This window comes from Eumetopias jubatus, unplaced genomic scaffold (genome assembly GCF_037043125.1).
Source record: "Eumetopias jubatus isolate StellerSeaLion01/CBP00866 unplaced genomic scaffold, mEumJub1_p1.0 scaffold_11, whole genome shotgun sequence".
In the NCBI taxonomy this organism is placed as follows: domain Eukaryota; kingdom Metazoa; phylum Chordata; class Mammalia; order Carnivora; family Otariidae; genus Eumetopias; species Eumetopias jubatus.
The window spans coordinates 92,225,980-92,239,399 of NW_028274817.1; the positions used below are offsets into that span (position 1 = coordinate 92,225,980).

Consider the following 13,420-nt stretch of genomic DNA (forward strand, 5'->3'; position numbering starts at 1 on the left):
GTTTGTAGATGGCCGTCTTCCCCCTCGGGTGTGTTCAGGTCTTCTTCTCTCTGGGTGTGGTGGCAGTGTCCTAATCTCCTCTTCTTACAAGGACACGGGTCAGATCAGATGAGGGCCCACCCATAGGATTGGAGTTCAGTGTAATCAGCTCCTTACAGGCTCTGCGTCCAAATACAGTCACATTCTGAGGGACTGGAGGTTAGGGCCCCAACATACGAATTGCAGGAGGAGGGGTACCTAATTCAGCCAGAACTCCTCCTTTTCTCCCCTGGGAGGCTTGCAGGAGAAACTCCTGGGTTCTGATGAGGTTGAGACCTTCCTACGCCCTGCCACAGGACAGGGCCACGGACCACAAAAACCGCCTCGCTGTGTACCGCCGGCCTGGAATGAGACCGTGCAGGCCCATTTATTTCAGTGGCATCCTTTCTGGTGTGGGACGACCCGCCCCCAGGGAGCCGGCACTTTCGGCTCATCCTCCTTTCACTGTTTTTATAAGTAAGAAAGTGTCCAAATCTATTTTTTTAAAGATTTTATTTATTTATTTGAGAGAGAGAGAGTGAGAGAGAGCGCACATGAGAGGGAGGAGGGTCAGAGGGCGAAGCAGACTCCCTGCTCAGCAGGGAGCCCCATGCGGGACTCGATCCCGGGACTCCAGGATCATGACCTGAGCCGAAGGCAGTCGCTTAACCAACTGAGCCACCCAGGCGCCCCGAAAGTGTCCAAATCTAAAAGTGACTCACTGCATATTTACCAGCCAAATTAGCCCAGCCTTGGCCTTGGCTTTCCTGGAAAGTCTTCTTGTGTGCTTGACAACAGATACTGGAATGTGTTGCGAAAACAGAAACACAAATCTTGCTAACAGAGGTGGGGGAAAGGGGACATGAAAGATGGCTCCCAATTCTGTGCTCCTCTCCTCCCCCGCATCCAGCACCCAGCCTCTAGGTCCCCTAAATTTTAACTTGTTTGATGTTTACAAAATAGGGGCGTCTGGCTGGCTCAAGTCAGAGGAGCATGCGAAGCTTGATCTCTGGGTTGTGTGTTTGAGCCCCACACTGGGTATAGAGATTCCTAAAAAAATAAATAAACTTGGGGCGCCCGGGTGGCTCAGTCGTTAAGCGTCTGCCTTTGGCTCAGGTCATGATCCCGGGGTCCTGGGATCGAGCCCCACATCGGGCTCCCTGCTCCGCGGGAAGCCTGCTTCTCCCTCTCCCGCTCCCCCTGCTTGTGTTCCCTCTCTCGCTGCCTCTCTCTGTCAAATAAATAAAATCTTTAATAAATAAATAAATAAATAAACTTAAAAAACATTAAGATAAAATAAATGAATTAACGAAAGATAAAACACAATTCTATGTGTCTACCAGTGGGCATTTAAATATTTAGAAAAACTTTTTACCTATGAAGTGATAGTACTAATAATCATTGAGGAAGGAGGACAAGGTACATGGAAGGGATCTCAACATTTTATACATGTATTAGACAACCGGCCCCAGAGAGCCAGTGAACTGCCAAAGATGGGCAGGCTGGGCCTTTTGATGCCCAAAGCTGAGTCCACCCCCAGTGAGCACCCCATGCAGGAATCATGACTCTCCCCTGCTTCCCCACCAAATAAGTTTAGCTAAAGAAATCAAAACCACAACGAGAAACCCCTTCACATCCATTAGGATGACCATTATTAAAAACAAATAAGCAAACCAACAGAAAATACAAAGTGTTGACAAGGATGGGGAGAAATCAGAACCCTGGCACCCCGCCGGTGGGAACATGAAATGGGGCAGCCATGCTGGAGAACAACAAGTCACTCACGAAAGGACAAATACTGCACGACCCCACTTAGATGAGGTCCCTAGAGCAGTCGCATCAAGAGAGATGGAAAGTGGGATGGCAGTTGCCGGGGGCAGGGGCACTGGGGAGAATGGGAAGTTAGTATCTAAGGGGTACCGAGTTTCTGTTTGGCAAGATGAAAAATTTCTAGAGATGGATGGTGGTGATATACTTAATACCACTGTACTGTACACATAAAAACACTTAAGATGGGGCGCCCAGGTGGTGTAGTCGGTCAGGAGTCTGACTCTTGATTTCAGCTCAGGTCATGATCTCAGGGTCATGAGATCGAGCCCCACGTCAGGCTCCAAGCTCAGCTGGGAGCCTGCTTGAGATTCTCTCTCCCTCTCTCACTGCCCCTCCCCCCTAAAATAAATAAATAAATCGTTTTAAAAAATGCTTATGATGGTCAACTTTATGTTATGAGTATCTTACTATATTAAAAAGTGGTAGAGTGCTCACTTTGGCAGCACATATGGTAACTGGTAACATCAGTCTGATACAGAGAAGATCAGTGCGGCCCATGCACAACGATGACATGCAAATTCAGGAAGCGTTCTGTGCTTTTTTTTTAAGGCAGAAAAGATATGAAGACTGGAATAAAAATGTCCTAGTATCCTACAACCTATCTCGCCACAAAAAAGTATAAAAAAATGATCTCTTCTAAAATAAACTTTATACTACACACACACACACACACACACACACACACACACACACACACACACGGAGTTTAGCTAAAGATTTGAGAGGCTTTGCTGCCTGGAGCTAGAACTTAATAAAGACACCAGCTCCCTGGCATCAGTTGCTCACCTGTTGAGAGAGGGAATGAGCTCATCCACCTTCGAGCTAGTTGCCAAACGCCCCGTGCGGGGACAGTCTCCCACCAGAGAAACGGACACAGTGTGTGCACGTCATTTCCCTTTTCTCTCTTCTCTGTGCACAGCCTGTGAGAGAGGCACAGGGTCAAAAGCTGAGACACACGGAGCCTTCCTGAATCTGCTCTCTATTCTGTCTGTCTTGCCCTGCCCTTGTCCCACTGAACTTCCTCTGCAGAACCTTCTCACCATAGCTGCAGCAGCAGTCACTCGTTCCATGTTGTGTCTTTCAGCCCGTCTGACTTACTGCTTAATTATTAGCTGACTCTGTATGGCTGTGTGTGTCTTATCTCCCCAGCTGGACTAGAAGTTCCTCGAAGGTAGACACTGACTCTTTGCCCCTCTTGGATCTCGTTAGCGCTTGCATCAACGTCTAGGGTATAGTAAGGGGCAGGAACATCCAGACAATGGAACACCATTCCACGCTAAGAAGAAATGCGCTATCAAGCCATGAAAAGACATGGAGGAGCCTTCAATGCATGTTACTAAGTGAAAGAAGCCAATCTGAAAAGGCCACAAACTGTGAGCCCAACTACATGACCCGTTCTGGAAAAGACAAAACTCTGGAGACAGGAAAAAGATCGATGGTTGCCAGGGGTTCAGGGGGCCCCAGAGAGAGAGGGAGGGACAAATAAATGGGACACAGAGGATGTTTAGGGCAGTGAAACTACTCTGTGTGACACTATAATGGTGGATATATGACATTATACATGTATCAAAAGCCAGAGTAAAACACAAAGCGTGAACCCTAATGGAAACTATGGAGATTGGTTAATAATAACATACCAATATTGAACCAGTCTTCTAATGGGGGGAACTGGAGTATATGGGAACTCAGTGCTGTCTGCCCAGTTTTCCCATAAACCACATCCACATCCTTCCTCGGTGATGAGGGAGCTGGAAAGGTTTATCCAGGCCTGACATTTTTTTTAATTGAGGTATAATAGACATATAACCTTATATTAGTTTCAGGTGCTCAACATAAGGATTCGATCTTTGCATACACTGTGAAATGCTCACCGCAAAAAGTCTAGCTCCCCCCCCGCCGCCGCCATATAAAGTTACATAATACGCAATCCGATGTTGTTGACCGTAGTTGCCATGCTGTATGTTACAACCCCATGACTTATTTATTTTATGGCTGGAAGTTTGTACCTCTTGACCCCCTTCTCCCATTTCACCCACCCCAGCCCCCCTCCCCTCCCGCAACCACCAATCTGTTCTCCACATCTGTGAGTTTTGTTTGCTCATTTGTTTTGTTTTTTAGATTCCACATATTAAGTGAAATCATATGGTATTTGTCTTTCTCTGTCTGACTTATTTCACTTGGCATTCTACCCTCTGGGTCTGTGTTGTCGCAAATGGCAAGATATCATTCTTTTTTTATGACTGAGCTGTATCCGTTCATCCGTCAATGAATTGGTTGCGTCCATATCTTGGCTATTGTAAATAATGAGCATAAGAGTGCATATATCTTTTCAAATTAGTGTTTTCGTTTTCTTTGGGTAAATACCTAGAAGTGGAATTACCGGATTGTTCTAGTTTTAGTTTTTTGAGGAACCTCCATACTGTTTTCCACAGCGGCTGCACCAATTTGCATTCCCACCAAGAGTGCGTGAAAGTTCCCTTTTCTGCACGTCCTTGCCAATACTTGTTATTTCTTGTCTTTTTGATACTAGACACTCTGACAGGTGTGAAGTGATATCTCAGTGTGGTTTTGATTTGCATTTCCCAATGATGAGTGATGTTGAGCACTTTTTCATATGTGTGTTGGCCATTTGTATGTCTTCTTTGGAAAAATATCTATTCAGGTCCTCTGCCCATTTTTCAATTGGACTGTTGGGTTTTTGCTCTTGAGTTGTATGAGTTCTTTGTATATTTTAGATATTAATACCTTATTGGATATATGATTTACAAATATTTTCTCCCATTCCGTAGGTTGCCTTTTGATGGTGTGGAAGCTTTTCAGTTTGATGTAGTCCCACTGTGTTGCCCTTGCCCCTGGAGTCAGATCCAAAAAATATCGCTGAGAGCAATGTCAAGGAGTTTACCGCCTGTGTTTTCTTTCAGGAATTTTATGGTTTCCAATCTTATTTTCAAGTCCTTAGTCCATTTTTTGAGTTGACTCTTGTGTATGGCATAATATAGTGGTCCAGTCTCATTCTCTTGCATGTGGCTGTCCAGCTTTCCCACCACTATTTATTGAAGAGACTGTCCTTTCCCCATTGTATAGTCTTGCCTCCTTTGTCATAAATTAATTAACCATACGTGCATGGGTTTATTTCTGGGATCTCCATTCTGTTCCACTGATCTATGTGTCTGTTTTTATGCCAGTACCATACTGTTTTGATTACTATGGCTCTGGAGTATAGTTTAAAAGCAGGGTCCATAATGCCTCCAGTTTTGTCCTTCTTTCTCAAATTGCTTTGGCTATTCAGGGTCTTTTGTGGTGCCATACAAATTTTAAGAGGGATTGTTCTATTTCTGTAAAAAGTGCCACTAGAATTTTGATAGGGATTATGTTGAATCTATAGATTGCTTTGGGCACAGACCTGATATTTTTCAAAATGCAATGAAACATAGTTGGGAGTAAATTAAAGTTTCTCCTCAAAGCCAAAGAAGAAAAACTGGAAGAGGAGTAAGCATCTATTTGTGAGCTAAAATTTGCACAGAAAGTTGTGTTTCTTTACATGTTGCCCTAATTAGTGTAACATATTTTGTATTGAAATCACAAGTAATTTTCACAGAGAATCAAACAATCCTTAATTATATCTGAAGTCCCCTTTCAAGGCCTTCACAAGCCTTGACCTCCAAAGGGAAGGAACAGGCCACATATGATTTCATTCATAGAACTAAGAAAAGGAGTTAAAAGCCAAATGTCCGGGGCGCCTGGCTTGGCTCAGTCAGTAGAGCCGGAGACTCTTGATCTCGGGGCTGTGAGTTAAAACCCCACCCTGAGCATGGAGCCTATTTAAAAAAAAAAAAAAAAAAAAAAAAAGTCCAACATTCCAGCAGTATTACTTGCATACCCAACGGTTTCTGGAAAGACCGTCTTCAGGGAAGTGCACTGCAGAAAGAAACACAAAAGCTCGGATGTCAATAGGTATTTGTCAAGAAAGTGTTCAGCAAACAGGCGGTGGGCAAGACAACCGTTCCTGGTGGCCTTCTCCTTCTATAACAGAGCAGGGCAGGCCTACCTCGGTGGCCCATGTGAATTTCCACTGCCTTCCTGCCCCTCCAAACCCACAGCACAACACATACACAGGTCGCAAACTCTTCTGTATGTCCAAGTGTCCAGCCTCCTCTCTATTAAGCTCACTGCACCGGTACCGAGCGGCACTAACTAACATTGTTTTGTAGGCATTCGGGGCTCCTGACCTCAGGGTGCAAATATGCAGGAAGGAGAGGCAAATCAGTGCCTCCAGCCTGTGGTCCTGGCGTGGGTTTGGAGTGGGACCTTCCCACAGTCCCTGGCTCCCAGGTGACTGCGTTTCTCAGCTTCACACAGCCCCACGGCTCCCTCCCTCCCTTTATCATTCTTTCACCCCCATGCCAGCTTCTGATGAGAGGCTAGAAAACAGGCCCGGGGGGGGAGCTAATTACTTAAGTGGGGGACAGAGAGGACACACGATGGCTTGGGAACGGTCTCTGAGCATTGTGAGGCTTGTTACCGCAGGCCGTGGTGACCAGCAGTGTCTCGGGTCAGGTTCCCCGGAAGCAGAGCTCCAGACACAGATTCCCGTGCAAGTGAATTATTGAGGGAGGGCTCTCGGGAGAAAAAGGTAGAGACAGGAGGGAAGCAGTGGAGGGCAGGAGAAGAAGCGAAGTGAAGATGGAGATTTAGCCTCAGCCTGACTCCCTGGCTGAAGGGGGTGGGGATTACAGAGTCATTCCTTCCCATACATGACACAGGGGGCCAGGCCTTTATACCCCCCGTGTCCGTTAGTCACTGACTGCAGGCCACCCTCACTGGGGGCACGGGGGCACATAAGCCCCAAGTCCTCAGCTCTGGGCAAGGCTGTCCTGCAGGCAGAGACCAGTTCTCGAGAACACTGAAACGGCGAGCCGCTGAGCTGGGGATGAGCACCGTGGTCAGCGCGGGGAATCTGGCTGGACACCACATCATCCACAAACGACAGTGAGAGAGAAGAAGAATAGACTCCAGGAAAAGCCTCTTGAGGAGGCTGGACGCTCTGGAGCTCCTTGCAGCCACCCGTCACTAGAACCAATGGACAGGGAATGGCCTTCACCCACCTGGATCTTTCTAGGCAGACCCAAAGCAGGATGTTGGGGCAGGTGCCTTCAGGAAAGACCCAAGCTAAGAACCACAGTGTGTGCGGTCAGCTGCTGCTTTTTTGTCTTTAATAATTTTTTTTTCAAATATTCTGTTCATTCATCCGAGAGAGAGCACGAGCAGGGCGAAGGGGCAGCGGGAGAGGGAGTAGCAGATTCCCGCATTTTACAGATAAGGAGACTGTGGCCAAGAGAGGCTAATTTGCCCAAGTGAACAGTTGGAAGTAGTAGAGGCCGGATTTGAACCCAGGTATCCTGACTCATGAGGGCTACACCACCGCTCTGCTGCCCCTGGTTGTCTCTCTAGCTGGGGTAGACGGGTGCTAGACAGCAGGAGACCAACCTGGGTGCCATCAGATGAGCAAGTTTATAAACCTCAGCATACATCAGAAGCAGCCGTGGTTGATCGCTACACCACAGAGTCTAGGACCTCATCCTGAATCGGGACCCGGGACTGAGAGGCAGGTGACAATCTATACATTTAGCAAGCTCCCCAGGGGTTCTGACGTTGGCAGTCCAGAGGCAACTCTGAAACCTCACAATCATTCAGATGAAAGAGCAGGGCCAGGTTCAAGTCCTAGCTCTTGCACTTTCAACCTGGGTGACCTTGGAAAAATTAATTAACCTCTCTTAGCCTCAATTTTTCTCAAACCTAAAATAAAAAAAATAATAAATGTTCCTCTTAAGATGTTGTGAGGTTTAAACTCTGAGCTACTGCACATATAGTATAATTATATATATATATATTTAAAAGTGTAAGTATATCTTACATATATAGCGCATATTAGATTATATATATTAGACAAAGGTCAGGTGGGCCAAACTATTGAGGGTGGTTATCTGTAGGGAGGGAAGTAAGGGGGTGGGGTAAAGTGGGTAGAGAATGGACTTGAAGAGGCTTTCACTTTTTACTCTATGTATTACATTTTAATTTTTTTTTTTTTTTTTTTTGAGAGAGAGAGAGACCACGAGCGGGAGGGGAGGGCGGGAGAGAGTCTCAAGCACGCTCCATGCCCAGTGTGGAGGCCAACCCCGGGCTCTATCTCAGGACCCTGAGATCACCACCTGAACCAAAATCAAGAGTTGGGTGCTTAACCAACTAAGCCACCCATTTGCCCCCAATTTTAAGTTTTTACAGAAAGAAGATATCAAAGTACTGCAGATGGAAAATGTATTTCTTCCAAACCAAACAGGCCTAATAGTATCACCTAGATAAGGTGCCTGGCACACAGTAGGTGCTCAATTAATGGGAGCTGTTAGCATCATTGTCCTCATTCACAAACATTTGTTGAGTGTCTATTATGTGCGAGCCATCATATTCAGGCTCCATAGGGAGGCAGAGAAGTACAAAACAAAGTCCCTGCTCTCACATGCACAAAAAAAACCCCAAACGCCCAATGGCAGTGTTTACTTTGGGTCCAATGAGTGCTATAGAAAATAAAGCCTTTAAGAAGTTGAAATGAGAGAGAGATCATTTCCAGCTGGCCTCTTCAGGGGAGGTGGGGCTTGTGCGAGAGGCATTGAGGAAAAGGGACGATTTCAATAGGCAGAGAAAGGGGGAAAGAACATTCCAAAGGCAGAAAAGAGCGTGGTTCAAAGGGCAAAGGGACGCAGCAGGCATGCGCAGAAGAGGCCGAGGGGACATTTGGCTTGGCTCCCCCGGGGTCTGCAGGAGACAACCAGGCCGGATCCGACGCCGGCAAGAGCCGGCCTCGCCTCCCTCAACTGCAATAACACAATCTCGAGCCCCAACCCTTCCGGTACCTGGAAGGGGGCCAAGAGTGACTTTCTTTACAATTCTTGACCCTTGTGGGCTGAGCCTAGACTGGGAAGCAAAGTGGCCACGGCGATTAAAAAAAAAAAAAAAAACACAAAAAACCGGGGGAGGGGATCCTTTCTCTTAACCCCTGGGGCCCAGGTGTCTGCAGGGCCGACACAGCGAACTGTGGGTGCAGAACGGGGGGCCCGCGGTAACGTGCCATACGTGCATGCGCCTGCTGCTACGTGGGGCGTGGGGGGGGACCGACGCGTGAGCGCGCACGTCGTAATGACATGTGGTATTTCCTGTGATTGTGTGCTGTGATATACTGGGTTGAGTTATGAGGGCAGTGTGTGCTAACCACATTCCTGAAGGCTAATCTCTGTGAGCCACCAAGAAGGGGGCAGAAGGAAACGAGCGGCCGGCGACCGATCTATCCACAGAGCACGTCGCGGCCGGGCGTGGGCAGCGCCGGAGCCTCGCGGGGAGGGGGGCAGCCTGGGGAGGTCGAGTGCGGGTGTTCGCACAGGGCGCCCAAGTGATCGGGAATAAAACCGGGGGCGGGCGGGGGGCATCTAGATTCCAAGCAGCGCCAGGGTGGCCTCTTCATCAGCAAAGTGCCACACCGTGGCACCCCGACAGCGTCCTCGATCTGCTGCCTGTGTGTATCTAGCCACGGCGTGTACAGAGAGACTAGGGATAAACACTTTTTTTAAAAAAAGTTCAAGCTTGATTAGCTGAACACCACAAGGCCCTGGGAAATTGAATTTAAGAAAAATTTGGATAATTGGAACAGCATATAATATCGAGAATGTTAAATACACAAGTCGGCTGAGCACACAGAGTTTATGGCAAGCTCTGATTAAAATGAAGTTTCTGATAATCAAAGTTTTAATGGCAGAGGCTCATTTGAATTTCTTCTGTCTAGAAGGGAGATTAGATATCGTGTGCACAGAATATCTTGTGATAGTTTCCAGTCTTCCCAATTCCAGTTGGGTCACATACATGCTTTGTATGTATGTATTTATTTCGTTTAAAGTGTTCTATCCTCTGGTCGGCCCCCAACTAGCCCAAACAGGACTTGCCACAGATGTGTTTATCAGATTGCTCTGCAAATGCACGGAGAGGCAAAGTCTGCCTATCGTCTAAGTGATTTCAAAATCAAAGCCATCCCAGGCACACCAGAAGCCTAAAGCAGCCGAGAGATAGGCCGAGTTTATAAACTTCCATAATATGTTTATTGCAAGGATGGCAATTACCCAATATCCCTGCCCTCCTGGGTCTTAGATCAGAATATTTCCACAAAAAGAAATCTGTGTTCGACTGCATTTAGCCAGTCATAATTCCAGATGTCTGGAATACTCCAACACCAGGCGTGGGGCTGGGGAGGAAGAAAGGAAGGAAGCCGCTGATCATTGTTATAGCCTCGTTGTCCTCTGTGGTGGCTGCTGGTCCCTCCTCCGCTCCCTAATGGCCAGGTGTCACAGGAGTATCGTTGTATTTGGGGGTGGGGGGAGTGGGGGGGTGGGGATGGCCGTCCCGAGCCACCAGGAGGCTTTTCTGTCCGGCTCTGGAAACCCGACACGTCACATCGGAGACGTAATGTCTTAATGAAATGACTGGAGTGTGCGTAATTTACGCGAGAACGGAAAATGCTGACGTGGCAGAAAGGACGCTTGTTCCTGCGGTTGCAAGAGCACATGTGGGCCACATCGCTCGGGAATGAATCAGTGCGACTGTACGGGGCAGCCTGCTAAGAGAATTCCTCCTCGAGCGCCCCTGTGAAGTGTTAAGGTTATTTACGGCGTGCGTACCGGCCAGCCCATTCTGCCCTGTTCGTTGGAACACAAACTTGGGTGAGTTCAATCATTTGTCCCAGATTCCTTCCTGAGCCTGAATAAGAGATGCAGGGTGGTTCTGCAGAATCATTAGTAGGATTGATTCTGCCCTTTCCTCTGGGGCTCTTCTGGCAAACATTAAACATCACAACACCCCATCAAGGGAAGGTGAGGTGCTCATTTCACAGGTGCCAAGACTGATAGGAAGGTTTTGCCTCCGTGACATCTTATGGCCAACGGTATAGATTTTTTTACCCCCAGCAAACTGAGATGTGGTGGCTTGGGTATGGCGTGGCTGAAGAGGTCAGAGTTTCTTCTGATCGCAATGGGGCTGGGGGTGGGGTCTTGAAGTCTGAAGCCTTTGTCCTGTGCTCACCAGTTGGCCAAGAGGCATCAGTCAAGTCCAGGCGCAAGAAGACTTTTTCCACTGGTCTCTATGCCGGGAAGTCTCCAAAGTAGGGTAACGCACACCCTAAGACAAGACAATCCTTTGAGGGGCAAGGGTAATGGGTTGAATTGTGTCCCACTAAAATTCATATGTTGAAGTCCTAAGCCCCAGTACCTCTGAATATGACCTCATTTGGAGATAGGATATTTATAGAGGTAATGGAGTTAAAATGAGGTCATTAGGGTGGGCCTAAAAAATATGACTAGCATCCTTATAAAAGGGGGAAATTTGGACACAGACATACACGGAGGGAAGACAAGGTGAAAAGACACAGGAACAAGACAAGCCAAGGAGAGGGGCCTGGAACAGAGGCACCCCTCACGGCCCTCAGAAGGAACCAACCCTGCCAGCACCTTGATCTTGGACTTCTGGCCTCCAGAACCCTGAGACAGCACATTCCTGTTGTTTAAGCCCCTCAGCATGTGGTTCTTTGTTATGACAGCCCTAACAAACTAATATAGGTAGGAAGAAAATATCAGAACTTTAGAACTTTCCTTTCTATCACTATGGTAGTTTGGCTTATTTTTTGGGGGGGGAGTAGTTTGGCTTTTTTTTTTTTTTTTGGTAGTTTGGCTTATTTTTTTTTAAGGTTTATGTATTTATTTGAGAGAGAGAGAGAGTGGAGGAAGGGGCAGAGGGAGAGGGAGAGAAGCAGCCTCCCCACTGAGCGTGGAGCCTGACACAGGCTCGATTGTAGGACCCTGATTATCATGACGTGAGCCAAAGTTAAGAGTCGGATGCTTAACCGACTGAGCCCCCCAGAGGCCCCGGTAGTTTGGCTTATTGATCCTAATTCATCCCTCACCTGGAATAGAAATAGCACCGATTACCACATGACTTTGCAGTGCCTCCCACTGTGGGTGAAATATACTCCTCCACCCCAGGGAAGTTGGGCTTGAGCAAGATAGTTACCAGACGTGTTACGTGAGCCGGCACTTTAAATGTGTTGCATGGTATGGTTTGCCCTCTTGAGCTTCTGCCATCACTAGGACAAGAACAGGTCCCAGGTGGCTCTAGTCACATCAGCCAGGGCTCCAGACCTGCACAAAATCTGTGACCTGGAGCTCTTTCCATCTCCAACTGTCATAGCGGGAGGAGCTGCTGCCACGTCCGTCCACCTGCAATGGATGGTCAGGCAGAACTTCTCCAGCTTCTTGATGGAGAGGAACAGGCAGACATACAGCACCGACCCCAATAATCTGAAGGCAAACAAGTCCTTCCACTACAACGGGCTGATGCACCACTGGACTCTGGGCATGGAGCCAGGACCTGACAGCAAAGGTATAGTGGTGGTCATGAAGCAGAGATCCCGCCAGTGAAAACCCATCACCTCCTACTTGCGGACCACCATGAACCAGAATGCCTGGGCCACCCTCGGCAACATCAGGCACATGATCTGCAAGAACAAGTACCACCCAGATCTGTGCATGGCTGCCATTCGCACAACCAGAGCCAACCTGCGCAGCCAGAAGCCCGTGATGGTGAAGAGGAAGCGGGCCGTCCCACCAAGAGCTCCTGAGCACCAGCCCCCCACCTCCAAAGCAATAAAGATGTCAACCACCTCAAACAAACAAACAAACAAACAAACAAAACCCAAACAAAACTCCTGTGACCTGGAACCACTCCCGGCCACCCCACAGCCTGAAATAGCCAAGCCCAGCCAAGATCAATCAACCCCCCACAATCCTGCAGGACCATGAGCAAGAAAAATAAATGCCTGTTACTGTAAGCCACTGAGTTTCGGAGTGTTTGTTCCGCAGCATTATTGCGGCAAGAGCTGACGATTACAATGACCAATATGCAACATGCAGATTGACCCTGGGACCTTGTTTGGGCTGTTTGTCACCACTCAGCATCCAGTGTGACAGGTGAGGAATGCTGAGGGAGAGTGGCAGTCCCATAACTTGGACAGCATCCGCCTCAAATGGTTTTTCACCTTCAGCAAATGGCCTATTATGAGTGCCATGTTGAGTGAATTTACGGATCACATTATGTCGCTCCAACCAAACTAATCATCACCAAATGGGCAAGGGACTTGAAACAGTTCCTCTAAGGAAACCATGGCTTGAAGATAGTCCTGTAAAAGGAAGCATAAGCTACGAAGAAACTGGCAGAGCTCGCAGTTCTCCTACTTTGAGAGCTAGTTTGTTTTAAAGTTTTCACACTTAAGGAGATAATTTGAAATATGGCTTTTTGACTTCTATTGTTAACAATGGACTTCACACATAGGCATATGGCCTTATGATCTTAGCAAAAAGCATTAGCACATGAATGTAAGTTATAAGTAAATAAAAATATAGTGGGGAGGGATGCTAAAAATGTTTCACTGTTGGGGTTGAGACCATTTGAAAGTCATTTGAAAGTCAGCTCACAAAAAAGAAAA

The 13,420-nt window shown here is 47.5% G+C and overlaps 2 pseudogenes; both read left to right on the forward strand.

Moving 5' to 3' along the window:
* The first annotated feature begins 2,275 nt into the window (after positions 1-2,275).
* LOC114216898 (U6 spliceosomal RNA) lies at positions 2,276-2,389 on the forward strand (annotated as a pseudogene).
* A 4,389-nt stretch (positions 2,390-6,778) lies between these two features.
* Positions 6,779-12,818, forward strand: LOC114216746 (large ribosomal subunit protein eL28-like; annotated as a pseudogene).
* Positions 12,819-13,420: the final 602 nt, after the last annotated feature.